General features: G+C 39.5%; 1 pseudogene; it reads left to right on the forward strand.

Annotated features, from left to right (window-relative positions):
- Window positions 1-209: 209 nt before the first annotated feature.
- On the forward strand, window positions 210-1261 carry LOC138144270 (adenylate kinase isoenzyme 6 pseudogene; annotated as a pseudogene).
- The last annotated feature ends 14664 nt before the right edge of the window (window positions 1262-15925 follow it).

A 15925-nucleotide genomic window follows, 5' to 3' on the forward strand; every position in this document is an offset into this window, starting at 1 on the left:
ACCACCGTTACCATAGTCACTACCACCTTGATCACCATCTTCCCTCAGACCCTGATGGGAGTCACCCCAGGACCCTGAACACAAGAGGTTCAGGATAGCATCGTCCCCCAGGCCAGCAGACCTGTTTCCTGCCCGGAGTCATCACTGAGGGGAGAAATCATTGTGGAGAGTGGGTCCCCCCTCCTCATCGCCACCAGCAACAGCTGCTACCTGACTGTAACTCATGAGTGAACAAGTGCAGTCCTGCTTCTGACCAAGCCCTCACAGACACTGTCAAGAGACTTCTTCTATGGACAAGGGAATAGCCAACCCCACCCACTGCCAACCAACTGCAACTCACAGGGCAAGCAAACCAGCCTAGCTGATGCAGCAAAGCAGCCTGAGGGGAAAACAGGAGGAAGCATGGGCCACTGAGGTCAATCCACCTTGACTACCACATCCTCTCAGACCCTGGTGGGGAAAAGCCCAGTACCCTGAACTCAAGAGCCTTTGGATTAGCTATGTTTCCAGCCAGTGTCAAATGACTCAACAGTAGAAATGGATGTGATTTTATCTATGAAAATGACACTAAAGAAGAGATATTATCAGCCTCCTCTGCCTGCTTGCTGTTCCCTTGTGGCAGAGCTGGCACCACCGAGACCATGAGGCTACCCATCATCCTGCTCATGGGTACCCCAGGAGTTGGAAAAACCATACTAGGTAAAGAACTTGCATCAAGAACAGGACTGACATATGTTAATGTGGGCGATTTAGCACAAGAAGGACAGTTAGATGATGGCTTTGATGAAGAATATGAATGTCTCATTTTGTATGAAGACAGAGTAGTTGATGAGTTAGAAAATAAAACGAAAAAGGTGGAGTTATTGTTGATTGCCATGGCTGTGACTTCTTCCCTGAACAATGGTTTCATATTGTTTTTGTGCTTCAAACAGATAATTTTGTATTGTATACAAGACTTGAAAAGAGGAGAGAAAGTATAAAGAAACTTCAGGACAATATTCAGGGTGAAATTTTCCAAATTCTTTATGAAGAAGTCACGACCACCTGCAACCATGAAATAGTGCATCGGCTGCCCAGCAACATGCCAGAAGAACTAGAGAATAATTTAGATCAGAAAATGAAATGGATAATGGATTGAGCAGTGGATAAATGATAATAATAGCACCTTGAGAGCAAAGCATGGACTTTCAAGGTTTTCCACATGATGGTTAAAGATTTTCTTGATGATTTCTCCTTCCCCGTGCAGTAGAAATTAAAACAACGTACATCAAACTTTATTATCCAAGATTGTGTTGTAGAAGTACCAGGTGGACAATATATAAAGTAGAGTTATGGCTAAATTAGTTTTTTTCTCCATGAGAAAACTGAAAACCCCCAAGTACAATGAATAAGATATTAAGGACTTTTAAAGTTTAGGAATATTCAGCATTCTCATTTATTTTGGTTAACTGCTAAAGAATAAGCAAATTTGAGAAAACAGGAAATCTTTAATACTTGACATGAAAAAGAAAATGAAGGTTAGGAAGAACTGCTAACTTATAAATAAAAGAGTCTAAGGATAAAGCTATAAACATTACATTAAGTGATGAATTGGTGGTGAATTGCTGCTGTTTTTTTAATCTTTGAAGTTGGTTATAAATTAGGATAGTAACAAAGTAAATGGTGAGATCTTTGAGAAAATGGCATTTATTTTAGTACAAGAGTTCACTGCACTCTTTTGACTATAACATCACTGCTGAGGGACAGGTGGCACAGTGAGTAAGAGCGCCGGCCCCAGCTTCGGGAGACCTGGGATCAGTTTGGGCCTCAGATACTACGCACCCACACAAAAATAAATGGTCATGTAACCTTGAGCAAGTTACTTAACCTGGATTGCTTTAAAATAATAATAATAATAAAATAAAATAAAATCACTGCTGATCCTAGTACCGATAATTGTTTCTGCACAAGAGTAAGCCGATCATGTTTTCCATATATAGAAGGACAATGGCCAAGTCTTCTGTGCACCCGTGGAAACTGTAAATATTAATTTATTGGTTGACTAATTTCAGTCTTGCTAAGTTTCATGAAAAGTCACATGATAATGCTTTGCTACCATATAAGTGGTGGTAGTTATTAGATAAAATTTCAAAATAGAAAAAAAAGAAGAGACATTATCATAGATTGCATGTCATCTTGAGGAGGGGAGAATGGAGGGAGGGGGAAAAATTGGAACTCAAAATCTTATAAAAGTGAATGTTGAAAACACAAATAAATGAATGAATTTATTTTTTAAAGAAAAGAAGAGACATTACTGTTTGATTTGCCACTATACCCCAAGGACCATGAAACCTTTTCATCTGACTTGCAACTGAAACCTTCCCTATGTGTTGCCTCCCCCTTTAGAATGGAAATTCCCTGTGAGCTAGGGATTGTCTTTTCTGTTTGCAACCTGAGCAGTTAGTAAGAGCTTAATAAATGCTTTTCATTCATTCATGAAGTACGTGCTAAGGGAAATCCAAAGGAAAATCAAAAAGGGTCCTTTCCTTCCAGGAGCTTACACTTTACCTAGCCTTTTGATTTTTTTTTTCATTCAATTGGTATGTGAATGAAGAACAACGAATAAAGCTTTCTGTGCTCTCCCTCCATCACCCCAGTAGTAACTCCATATTACTACCCTATGGCCAGGTGTAGGGTCAGGAGAGACTTTGTCTCCCTTTACTTCATGTTTCTGCTCCTCAATCAAAATGCTAAATATTTTCTAACTTTCTATTTTGGAGTAGTTTAATATTAATTTTTTTATTTTTCATTTTAAATTTTATGATTAACGGTTCTACAAATTAGAAATCTATTTTTAGTGGTAGAATTTAAAAGTTTGAACTTCTTGACTCTCTTGATTGATTAATTTTTTGGACATTTGTCATCATGCCTCTCCTTAAGATTAGTTCCATCCTCACAGGGCGTGGAGATAAGCCTGGGTTCTCCAATGGTGCACTAACAAATCATAGACTTTGGCAGGTTTGATCAGGTTGGAAAGGTTTCAGCTATAGGCCCAAGAAAAGACTACATGCCTGTTGTTTGACAACCAGCCTGGCTACTTGATGATGAAGGGGTGATGACATTTGGGGCCACAACAATTCTGGAAGACCAGTTACCAAGTTCAGAGAGGTTGGAATTTCTCCAACTCAACATTCCATCTCCTGGCTTGGTGCCTCTAGCCTTGTTGTTCCCCATGACTGGAATGCAATCTCTCTTCCCCTCTACTTCTTACAACCCTTTGTTTCTTTTCAAATGTAATTTTATACATGAAAACTTTCCTGATCTCATCATATACTGGGGTCCATCTGGGAGTGATTAACTGCCCAAGGAATTCCATAGATTTTAACTCCTAAAATCCCTCTTGCTTCTGTGTATTGAGTGGGAGTGCTGTCCAACTGTAATATCAATTGAGCACAATGTACCAAGTCTCATCTGCTTAGCAATGTTTCTACTAGTGTATCTCACTGACTTTTTCCCCCTTTCTTTGTCGGCTTCCCTGATGGTGTTTTGATGATGTGTGTACCAATTCTCCAGAGGCCACTGTGGCAATCAATACCAAAAACTTTACTGACTGGAAATTAATGTACTTGAAAACAATAATGAGTTACACAAGTTACATGAGTGACTATTAAGCATGTGGGCAACACAATGTAGGGGCTAGAAAGCTGCCCCTCAATTAGAAAGATCTGGATTTGAGTACTGTCTCTGATACTAACTGGTTAAGTGACTCTAAATAAGTCACTTCCCCTCTCCATGCCTTTGCAACTTTTTAGGTCAGAGGTTCTAAGCTTCTTTGTGTCATGGACCCGTTGGGAGTCTGCTGAAGGCTATGGACACCTTTTCAGAATATTTCCAAATGTGCAAAAGAAAATACCTAGGATTCCAAAAGAAACCAATCATGTTGAAATAGTTATAAAAAAAATTTTAAATTGTGTTTGAACATTTAAACAAGTGTAACCCAAGTCTCAAAGTCTATTGGTATGGGATTCTCTCATTGGTGGAGATTAATGTCCCATGCCTTTGTGAGAGACAGGTGGATTTGGAAAGATGGGGGAAGACAGACAGACAGATACCAAAAGAGACACACACGGGGGTGGGGGGGAGAGACAGAGACAGAGACAGAGACAGAGAGAGACAGAGAGAGAGAAGAAAGAAAGAAAGAAAGAAAGAAAGAAAGAAAGAAAGAAAGAAAGAAAGAGTGTATGTCCTAGATGTCACTGAAGGGGAAGTTTTCCAGAGCCTCTAGCATAGCAAGCTAAGGATAGGAGCATGATGGAGACTCCAGCTTCTCTCATGTGGCTTCTTCCCAGAATCTTTTCCTTCATTAGTCTGAAGCATTGTTGATATTATCCATCTTCTATCTGGAAGATGGAAACCAGAAGCACCCAAAGCCCCAAAGAGACCTGAAAAGCCTTAAGACACTGATCCTCTCTTCTTTTCCACTCTCCTGAGTTGCATCTTCCCCTCACACAGGTGCAGGGCATTGATATCCACCAATAAAGACAGAGTTTCTTACCAATGGGCTTTGGGACTCTGGTTACACAGACAAAAATGTTAAGAACCTCTATTCTAAAACCATAAATGGTGGAGCAGATGATGATTTGGATTGGTATAGGGAGTTTCTCCATGTGGATTCTCTACACTAGGGAAATCACAGATCATAAGATCATGGGTTTGTACATAGAAGAATTAAAAAAAAAAAAGAAACTGTAGGCATTGCTGACATTTTCCTTCCTTTCTTACCTTCCTCCAAAAATGGATCTTAACTTATTACCATGTATACCTAGAATGAGAATTATTTCAGCTATCTAAATTAAATTAGACAAGAAGGCTTTGCAAAGTCATCTGGATGATTCATCTGAAATGTTCTTCACTCCTATAGAGTAAAAAAAAAAGAAGAGTGATCAAAGCTCTTTGGAGTAGTTACTTCTGAGATAATCATTGACTTTCAAGCAAAGTTCTACTTTCTGAACAAATATTCAATAAACACTAAGAAACTACTGCATGCAAAGCACTGAGCAACGAGAAGATCCTGGCCAAGAAAGGTGTGGTAGAGGTTGTGCCCAGGTGATGATATGAGGGGATGGGGTGAGGGAGGGAGAGTAATTCATTGTCTCATTTGGTATACTGGGTCTTTGAGAATACTGAGTACCAACAATGTCCATTCTTTGTTAACTTTGGGTAAGATTGGCAAGATTGTGTAAGCGATACCTGAGGGATGCCCGAACCAGGGATATGGTGGTGGTAACAAGAAGTGAGAAAGAATGAGTCAATCATGACTGCTTATTATAGGTATTAAGCCTGAGAAGAAGATTAGCAATAAAAGAAAGAGTTTCCAACCAGTCTAGGAATTTTGAAAAAAGTCCCAAACAAATCAAACCTCTGTTCTTTGAAATGATCAGATAAGGATTCTGACATCTGGGCTGATGTTTGGAGGAACCAAATTCTCTACAAAAGAGTTATCAGTGTGGGATTAGGTAGGGTGATAGAAGATGGATCCCGAAGCCAACAGTACAACAGTTCTGTGAGACTTTAAAGGAGTGGTGATTCTTTATAATATTTATACAATCATTAGATAGGACCTATTTTAGGGAACACAGGCAAAGAAGGAAGCTGAGGGTAGTAATTTTGCATCCTGCTCTGTAATTTGGTGCCGTACTCTCTGTGAAGAGAGAAAACTGTTCTGATACTAGAAGAGAGTAGAGAATGAGGGGAGGATGGAAAGGGAAAACAGCAATTTTTTTTGCCATCACCCTAGAACTGTGGCTGTTAGAGAAGGAGGAAAACTTTGAATTTCTTTCTTTTTCCATGAGAAGATATGTTTTTATTTGTGCATCAGTGCTTCCATGGTTCTATGATCTCAGCAATGTGGGTACTCCCTCCATAGGTAGATTCATTTATTTATTTATTTGGCAAGTTTTATTAAGCATCAATTTTGTATAAGGACAGCTAAGTGACGAAGTGGATAGAATGCTAGGCCTGGACTCAAGAGGATTTATCTTCCAGAGTTCAAATCTCACCACAGACACTTATTAGCTTAACTGTGTGGCTCTGGGAAAGTTACTTTGACCTGTTTGCCTCAGTTTCCTCATATGTAAAATGAGCTGAAGAAGGAAATGGCAAACCACTTCAGTATCTTTGCCAAGAAAATCCCTAAGGGGGGACCCAAGAGTTGGACACAACTGAAAAAACAACTGAAAAATTTCATATAAGACACTGTACTAGGTGCTGTGAATGCAAAGACAAAAAAAAACAGCCCTCCCCTCAAGGAGTTTATACTCTATTTGTGAGAAATATTACATACACAGATAAATATAAACTATATATAAAATCACTTGGAATATGGGGGAACTAGTAACTGAAGCACCTGCTATATGCCAACCATTGTGCTAAGTGCTTCATTAGGAAGGGGGAGCACTTGAGCTTAGCTTTGAAAGAAACTAAAGATTCTAAGTGATGGAAGTAAAAAGGACCTGCATTCTAGGCATGGGAGCAGACTTTGCCAAGACTTGGAAATAGAAGATAGAATGTCATTTATGGGGAATAATAAGTAGGTTACTTTGGCTGGAGTGTAGAATGTGCAGAGAGGGATAATGTGAAATAAGTCTGGGAATATAGGTTGAAATTGGATTGTGAAGGGCTTTAAATGCTTAATAAAGTTCTCCATTTTACTTAGAGGCAATAAGTAAGTGGGGGTCAGGTAACATGGAATGTTAAATTTGTAGTTATGCAGAGGATGAGTGAGAGAGAAGAGATTGGAAGTGGGGAGACTGACTAAATCTACAGAAATGGGTGGGTAGTGGGATTGTATTGGTGAAGAAAGCTAATTACTCTCTCTTAATGGCACCTGCCCTCATGGATGGTTCTCTTCCTTTCTAGCTTTTCCATCTTGACTTTCTCAGGTCTGCTTCTCTGTTGTTGTTGAGTCATGTTTGATTCTTCGTGACCCAATTTGGGGCTTTTTTTGGCAGAGGTACTGGAGTGGTTTGCCATTTCCTTCTCCAGCTCATTTTGCAGATGAGGAAACTGAGGCAAACAAGGTTAAGTGACTTGCTGAGTGTCACACAGCTAGTAAGTGTCTGAGGTCACATTTGAACTCAAGAAGATGGTCTTCCTGATTACAGGGGCAGCACTCTATACACCACACCACCTAGCTGTCCCTTCTTTCCCTCTAGAAGCATGATTTTCTTTCAAACTTGCTTGTGAAGATGGTGAGAAGGATAAATGTTTGAGGACCCAATTCTCAAATCAGTCACAGTTTTCCCCACAACTAAAACTATCAAATTCATTGAGTATGGTTATCTGGATTCCTGTTTTTCTTTCCCTTCTCTAGAAAGCGATAAAAAATAAACTAGCAGTTCTCTTTCATTCAGTTCAACCCCAGTCAGAAGGAATCACCCTGTTCTGTTCCAGTTTAAATGTTTGTGCAGTTTCCCTTCCCTTCCCCAGCCCACAGTCTCCCATCCCCCTAGGATCTCCCTGATTCATGCCCTTCTTGTCCTTTAGGTGAGGTCATGGCTAGCTTATCAGGCACAGTCTTTTACAGGGTCAGAACAGCTTCCCAGCTGTTCCAATAGGGTGATGCTGAGGACTGCTGCTGGTCAGGAGACATTGTTGCCAGTGGACATCGTTGCCACGATCCTGTTACACAGACTTTTAGGATAGTTCAGGTGAAAGGTAATGAAGGACTGAAATAGGATAGCTTCCAGAGAAAGAAGGGTGGAATATGAGATATTTCAGAGGTACAATTGATTGGCAGCTGATTGGATAGGAAGAGTGAGAGAGATGTAAAATTCAAGGACACCTCTGATGTTATGAACATGAGGGCAGGGTGCAAATTATAGTCCCTCCACACCTCCACCTTAGTGATTCTAATCCATGTCTTTCCCACAAGTCCTTCATAAAGGACTTACCTGGCATGCTGGTTGACTATAGTTCTTTTAATAAATTTTATAGATGCAAATGCTTGGGCTTTCAATTTGTTATCCTCCACCCATCTACTGGGGAATGACTATATCCAAATTATGGTATATGGATGTAATGGAATATTATTGTGCCATAAGAAATCGTGAAATAGATGGTTTCAGAGAAGCTTGGGAAGACTTGTATGAAATGATGCATAATAAAGGGGACAGAACAATTTATATGACAACATTATAAAGACAACTCTTAAGGACTTAAGAACTCTGATGAGTTCACCAAACTCAGCTTCAGATTGACTAATTGTTCTTTCTCCTTCATTCTTGATGATCAATAACATCAGTAGCATCACGTCTTGACTAGCAAGTGAATTAGATTTAAATGAGGCTGAGCAGTGCAGAGTCATCAGCCCCACTTTCTCCTCCAGAGTAGAAAACTGAGGATTGAAGCATGCTACCTACCTCATGACAGAGTTGATGCCCTCAAGATACAATATGAGACACATTTTTAGACACAGTGAATATAGAAATTTGCTTTTCTCTAATATATACACACATACATATACATATGTGTATGTGCATATATACATATATGTATATGTAGGTGTTTGTATATATAATATGTGTCTGTGTGTGTATATATACACATATATTAATTTTTAAAAAAAATAAGAACTTTGTCCTTTACAAGACTGTCCTGCCAGCAAGTCTTTGCAAAAGCTGCTCCCTTACCTAAAATGGAGGCCCTTTTTACCTCAACCACTTAAAATTTCAGTTTCATTCAAAGTTCAGCTGAAGTGTTCCCCTCCTAAAGGTGGCCTATCCTGCTAGAGCTGCTAAAGCTTTCCTCTCCCAAATCATGAAAGTCTCTTACAAGGACTTTTTTTTTTCAATGTGGGAAAATAGAAGGGCAAGGTTGGATAGAGTAGGGAAGGCAGGAATAAAGGCAGAAAGAAAGGCAGTAAGAAAAGAAGGAAGGAAGGAAGGAAGGAAAGAAGGAAGGAAGGAAGGAAGGAAGGAAGGAAGGAAGAAAGGAAGGAAGGAAGGAAGGAAGGAAGGAAGGAAGGAAGGAAGGAAGGAAGGAAGGAAGGAAGGAAGGAAGGAAGGAAGGAAGGAAGGGAGAGAGGGAAAAGAGAAAGGAGGGAAGGGAGGGAGAGCATAAAGAGAGAAATAGGTAACTGAAGCATCTTTTCTTTTTTTGAGGGAAGAAAGCAAGGCAATTGGCGTTAAGTAACTTGCCCAAGTTCACACAGCTAGTAAGTGTGCCGTGTCTAAGTTCAAGTTTGAACTCAGGTCCTCCTGACTCCAGGGCTGGTGCTCTATTCACTGCACCATCTAGCCGCCCCCACTTTTTTTTTGTAATGGAGAGAAAAGAAGGTCAAACAAACAGTGCAACTTTGAAAGCTATAGGTTGGGCTTATATGCTTTAAAAAGCAAGTTTCACATAATAGAAACCTGTAATTTAATGTATAATCTTTTCTTGTTTGCCTTATTATGTATTGTGGATCCCTATGTAATTTGTGAAGTCCATAATAATAATATTTTTTAAAAATTGTTATCCCTCACTCTTGCTCACTCAGCCAATGTCCTTTTCTAGACATATATATCCTCAATAATATATTTTATATCACTTTTCACATACAAATCATTACTGGTAATATACTGCAACCTGTTTATTTATTTACTTGGATGATTCAACCTCTGCATTCAAAACCAAATGCTTAGTTAGATTCATGCCCAAGTAAACTTATAGCAACTAACCAGAAGGCTCTATTACTGAAGCTCTAGTTTAAGCAGTAATGAGAATCTACCCTGTGCCCATTCATTCATTCTTCCTTTATCATGTATAACCTTTACAAACAGTCCAGAAAGCTCCAACGAGTCTAGAAGAGGACTTGGCCTTTAGAGTAAACAACTCTTCAGTATATTGTCACAGTACTATGACAGAAATTTCAAAGTACATTAAATTATTGCGATTTAGTATGATAATCTTACACCTAATAACCCAGGTCAAACAACGTGTTGCTCCAGGGTGTCACTGTGTTAGAAAGGGCGAGGGTGAAGATGCTGATATAGTGAAATGAAGACTCTAGGGCAAGGTAAATAAATCAAAAGGTACAGAGGTTGGAAGTCCAAGGCCATTGGCACCAAGACAAGTTGAAGGAACAGCTGCCACATATAGACTCCGCAGTGACAAGTTAGAAACTTCAGTGCCCTGAAGCAGTAGCTCCAAGGGATGGCTAAGCCAGAGAATCGGCAGCTAAGTGGCACTATAGATAGTGTGCTGGGCCCAGTCAGGAAGATTCATCTTCATGACTTCAAATCTGGCCTCAGATGAGTACTAGCTGTGTGTCCCCAGACAAGTCACTTAACCCTGTTTGCCTCAGTTTCCTCATCTGTAAAATGAACTGGAGAAGGAAATGGCAAACCACTCCAGTACCTTTGCCAAGAAGATCCCAAATGGGGCCATGAATAGTTGGACATGACTGAATAACAAGCCAGAGAATGCTCTGAAGCAGTTGCCTACCTTTATGCTGCCCTGGGATGTTGCTCCCTGGCAGACAAGGCATGCAGGTGTTTCCACTCATCGCTTCATTTAAACACAACAAAGGACATTATAAGGTTTAGCTCTGGAAGGGACCTTAGACATCCAAAGGTGGGGAACCTGAAGCTTTGAGGCCACATATGACCTTCTAGGTCCTTGAATGAAGTTTTTTCACTGAGTCCAAGTTTTACAGAACAAATCCTTTTATTAAGGGGATTTGTTCTGTGAAGTTTGGTTTCAGTTAAAGGGCCACATTCAAGGACCAAGAAGGCCACATGTGGCCTTGGGGGCAGGTTCCCCACCCCTGGAATAGACCAGCTAGTCCAACACCCTTATTTTATAGAAAAGCAAAATGAGGCCTGCCAAAAAGCTACTGATTTGAGGAGGTGAACTTTAAATCTACTCCTAAATCAGAGCCAGGTTCTCAGGAAGATTATTGAAAACATCCAGACTCTTCTAGTCTCCCCAGATCCAGATCATAAGACAGCAGGGGTTTGTGTAGCATTTTTCACCCAGTCCTCTTTCCCACACGCCCACATGATGCAGCAGTTTGGGGGTTTTTGTTACATAACCACATGGAATGAATGAACAACAGAATACTTGGCCTGGCTAGTCCTTCCCCTTGCCAAGTGCTGTACATGCTATAATTTACATGTTATAAACTGTCATCAGTCTTTGGACTTTGAAAATTGCTTAAGATAGATTGCTCCTTTCTTTTTTTAATTTTTTTTTATTCTGAACTTAAAAAATAAAACAAACATTTTCATAACAAAGTGGAATAGAAAAGAAGAGGAGGGCACCTGAAATTGCAGGTCCATTATGTACAATTTGCTATTTCCCTCAAATATACAACAAAGTTATCATGTAACTTTCATTTTTTTTCCATTCCCCCCTCCTCTCACCCAGATGGCTGCCATTAGACACAAATATGTGCATGTATGTATGTGTGTATGTATGTATGTGTGTCAATTCTTTTTATGGTGCAAACAGCATCTTCCTTCATGGAATCTTTTCAGATTATTTGGGCATTTATAATAATCAAAATGACTTGGTGGCTCAAAATTGTTCTTAAAATAATACTGCTGTTTCTGTATACATACAGAGGTTCCCAAACTTATTTGGCCTACAGCCCCCTTTTCAACATAGAAATTTCTCAGTGCCCCCCTGGAAATTTACTTTCTTTAGCCCTTTATCAGTTTTCTTTTTAAATTTGTGTAATTTCAAACTACCACTGCCCCCCTGGATCGTTACAGCACTCCCCAACAGGCAGTATCACACATTTTGGGAACCTGTGGATACAACATTCTCCTGGTTCTCCTCATTTTGCTCTTCATTATTTCGTGCAAGTTTCTCTATGCTTTTCTAAAATTATCAAACTCATCATTTCTTATAGCAGAGTAATATTCCAGCATGAATATATACCACAATTTGTTTAGCCATTCCTCAATTGATGGGCATCCCTACAATTTCCAGTTTTTTGCTACCACAAAGAGAGCTGCTATAAATATTTTAGTTCACATAGGTTCTTTTCCTTTTTCCCTAATCATCTTAGTAAACAGACATAATAGTAGTATTGCTGGATCAAAACGTATAGGTAGTTTAATAATTTGGGGGGCATAATTCCAAAGTGCTCTCTAAAATGGTTAGATCAGCTCACAGATCCACCAATAATGAATTAAGATGACATTTTTTGTCATATCCCCTCCAAAATTTGTCACTTCCCTCTCTATCATTTTAGCCAATCTGATAGGTGTAAAATGATAATCTCAAAATTGTTTTAATCTGCATTTCTCCAATAAATAATGATTTAGAACATTTTCTCATATGACTATAAATTTTTTTAATTTCTTCATTAGAAAACTGTCTGTTCATATCCTTTGACTATTTGTCAGTTGAAGAATGACTTGTATTCTTATAGATTACTCTGTTCAAAGAGGAGTGGGGCACAGAGTAAAAGACCTCTCAGGACTAAAAATTACTTGGATCCTGGTTAAAATAGCTCATTTTAATTTGTATTGTGTTTCTCAGTCCCTACTATTGTAAATATGTCCCCAAAATACACAATTGGATCAGATAGTTCTCTACCTGATGGTAACAGATTTATCCAATTTCAGCTGAAATATTTTCTAGACTCTTTACCACATCCACCAAAAAAAAGGCCATAGTCAGTGTCAGAATTACCTGACTATTGAAGACTTTCATTATCATTGTTATCCAATCACAAGTCACCAGAAAGAGAAAATGTTGGTAGTAATTTCTTCTTTTGGGGTTATTCTGTTTATGTATGTACATGCAAACATGTGTATGAGCTTTCCTGGAATTGCTAGATGTTAAATACATAGCAAATTTGTGTAGCCTTTATATGCTCTGGGGATCCTTAGCCTAATTCCTACTCTCACTGAAGAATTGGGTAACCCAGAGGAAGGCTGGTTACCATCTCCTCCATCAGGGCTTGAAAAATACCCTGAGGACTTATGGGATTCTTCGTTTGGGTTTTAAGCTCAAACTGCATTCTGGTATGCTCTCCCTAATTAGGGAGATTAGCTATAACCAGTTTTTACCACTCCAGTATCATTTAGCTGGTGAACATCAATCAAAAGGACATTTATTGAGAAAATACAAGAACAGAAGAATAAACGTTCTCTCTCAAACTAGAGGCACACTTTCCCCTCTCCCCTCAGTCCCTGGAGAGAGTGGGCTCAAACTCTCAAAGCATGCTCCTCCCCCCCCCCCCCCCCCCCCCCCCCCCAACCAAATTCACTTCTGGATTTAGCATGACTGATGGGAAAATTACTTTTCTTTTCTTTTCTTTTTTGTTGAGTGATTTGGAGAAATGAAAAAGGAAATAAAATCTGAGGAGTTTTTTGAGCAAGAGATCCCAACTCTATGATGAGAAAAAAAGGCACATTACTGCTTTGCTTATAGGACCCTGAATCTTGCCTAGAGGGTCAATTGACTGCTGGATTGAGCCCTAGATGTTCGCCAGAACTGCTCTAGTTCTGGGTTTGTCTACCTGCAGGCTTTGGCCTGGAATCCAACTCCCAAGCTCCAGCCAGCTCTCCCAGCCCTTTGAAGCTCACAGGGTTTCAGCCTAGCCTGCCCTAGCCAACACTCCTCCAGTCTAAAGAAAGAAAAAATAGACATAATTGGGATGGAGTGACAGCATGGTCGTGTGTTCAGGATTCTACATAGACTCAGGTGGAGAGTACAGGCTACTATCACTGGCACCACCATCTCAGCAAAAGGAGGTCTATGCTTTTCATCTTTATGCCAGCTCCAGGTGATAGGGAACCCGAGGACCCTTCCCCTCACCGAAGGCCCACAATACTTTATCTTCTCAAGTCTGGCTACCATGTATGCAAAAAAGGGCCAAGTTGGCCTTGTAGGAGTCTTTCCATTCCCACCTCCTGCTCAATAGTTCAATCAAAAGGCATGAAGTAGGTAGACCAGAAACTATCACAGAAGTCTATGCATGTGGAAAGCAGGGCCCTTCATTCCCTATTTCCAGATGCAGGACCACCAAATTTGCTTGCTCTGAGGACCCATTGCCCAGGCCCCTATTATACACATGGTACATACAAAAATCAATTTGGGGTCTAAGAAGACAAGGATGGATTGTAATCTTGTTAAGGATTTGGGAAGGTAGGGTAACAATGGGGCAAACCCGTTCTTCCTTTAAAGTCTTTATTGTCCATTTAACTTGTCAAAGAGGTTTCACAGAAGCTTAAGCAACAAGTCCTTTTTTCAGTCCCCTGCCTGGAGGCTGCTTAACCTTAGAATTTGCTTACATCCTCTTCTACTCTCCTCCCATGGAGGGTCCCTAGCCCTTATTAAGTTGAGTTAGGCAGACTGAATTCCATTCACCTTTACCCAGCCTCAGGGTTCCAACAGCAAGTGTCAGCACATCCTGCAGAGTCTCTCAGAGCCGAGGATAAGCATTCCCTTAGCCCTTTTCCCTTTGTTCTTTCAGTTTCCATAATGTCTCCTGCCAATCAGTCCCTGGCCCAGAAAATAGCTCTGAAGCTTTGATAAGTCTCCAAGAAACTCTATTGGGGGAGGGGTATAGTTGGTAACTTCCTTTCCTGCTGCCAGAGCAAAGGTCTCCCTCTCCCTCTCAGTCATAATACCACACTCTTCCATGTCTATTGAATATGTAGATCTCTTACCTCCTGGATTCTGCTAGAAACAGAGCTTCAAACACCAAGCTTTTAGACACTACACCCAAGTAAGAAGCTACTGCACATTGCAGGTTATATTCTGGGTGTGTATCACTCTCCATCATCTTAAGATAAAGACAAAGAGCTAGCACTGAATGTGAATTCAGCCAGGCCCCTCAGATCCTGATTGACAGGAAGTTTCTTTTTAACATTTAAATTTATTACTTATTTATTTTAAACATTCTTTTCTTCTTAAGTTTTGAGTCCCAAATTTTCTCCCTCCCTCTCACCCCCTCCCACACCCACTGAGAAGGCAAGCAATACAATAACAATGATACTTGTGAAATAATGCTAACCAGATTTCTATATAAAAAAAAGCAAGAAAAAATAAAGTGAGAAAATTATACTTCAATTTGCAGAGTTCATCAATTGTCTGTTTTTTCATCATGAGTCCTTTGGAATTGTCTTGGATCATTGTACTAATCAGAGTGACCAAGTCTTTCACAGTTGATCATCATTACAACATTGTAGTTACTGTGCACAGTGATCTCCTGGTTCTTTCCACTTCACTTTCTATCAGTTCATATATGTTTTGCCATGTTCTTCTGAAACCACCCCTCATTTCTTATAGCACAATAGTACTCCATCACAATCATAGGCCACAGTTTGTCCAGTCATTCCCCAATTGATGAGCATCCCCTCAATTTCTAATTCTTGGCCTTTATAAAAAGAGATGGTGTAAATATTTTTGTACAGATATGTCCTTTTCCTTTTTCCTTGATCTCTTTGGGATACAGATCTAGTAGAGCTATTACTGAATGAAAGGTTTTGTAGCCCTGTGGGAATAGTTCCAATTTGTGTATATGTTTTGTACATATGTACATATTAATGTACATATTTTTCCCTCATCTCCTCCAACAATAGTCATTTCTGATAGGTATGAAGTAGCACTTCACTTATGAGGTGAAGTTGTTTTAATTTGCATTTTTCTAATCAATAGTGATTTAGAGCATTTTCTTCATATAATAATAGATGGTTTTGATTTCTTCTTAAAACTACCTGTTTATATCCTTTAACCATTTATCAACTGGGGAATGGCTCTTATTTGTATAAATTCAACTCATTTCTATACTCATTGTATATTTGACAGATGAGGTTTTTATCACAGAAATCAATGGTAAAAAAAATTTTTATATTATTTCATTGTCTATGATACTTTTTAGCATAATGTAGTTTCCCTGATTATCTCTTTTAAGTCTGCCTTTGCTTTTGCTTTGTCTGAGATC

Source organism: Petaurus breviceps, unplaced genomic scaffold (genome assembly GCF_028583685.1).
Source record: "Petaurus breviceps papuanus isolate PSGF00001 unplaced genomic scaffold, PetGlider_PUasm1.0 90696, whole genome shotgun sequence".
Lineage (NCBI taxonomy): Eukaryota > Metazoa > Chordata > Mammalia > Diprotodontia > Petauridae > Petaurus > Petaurus breviceps.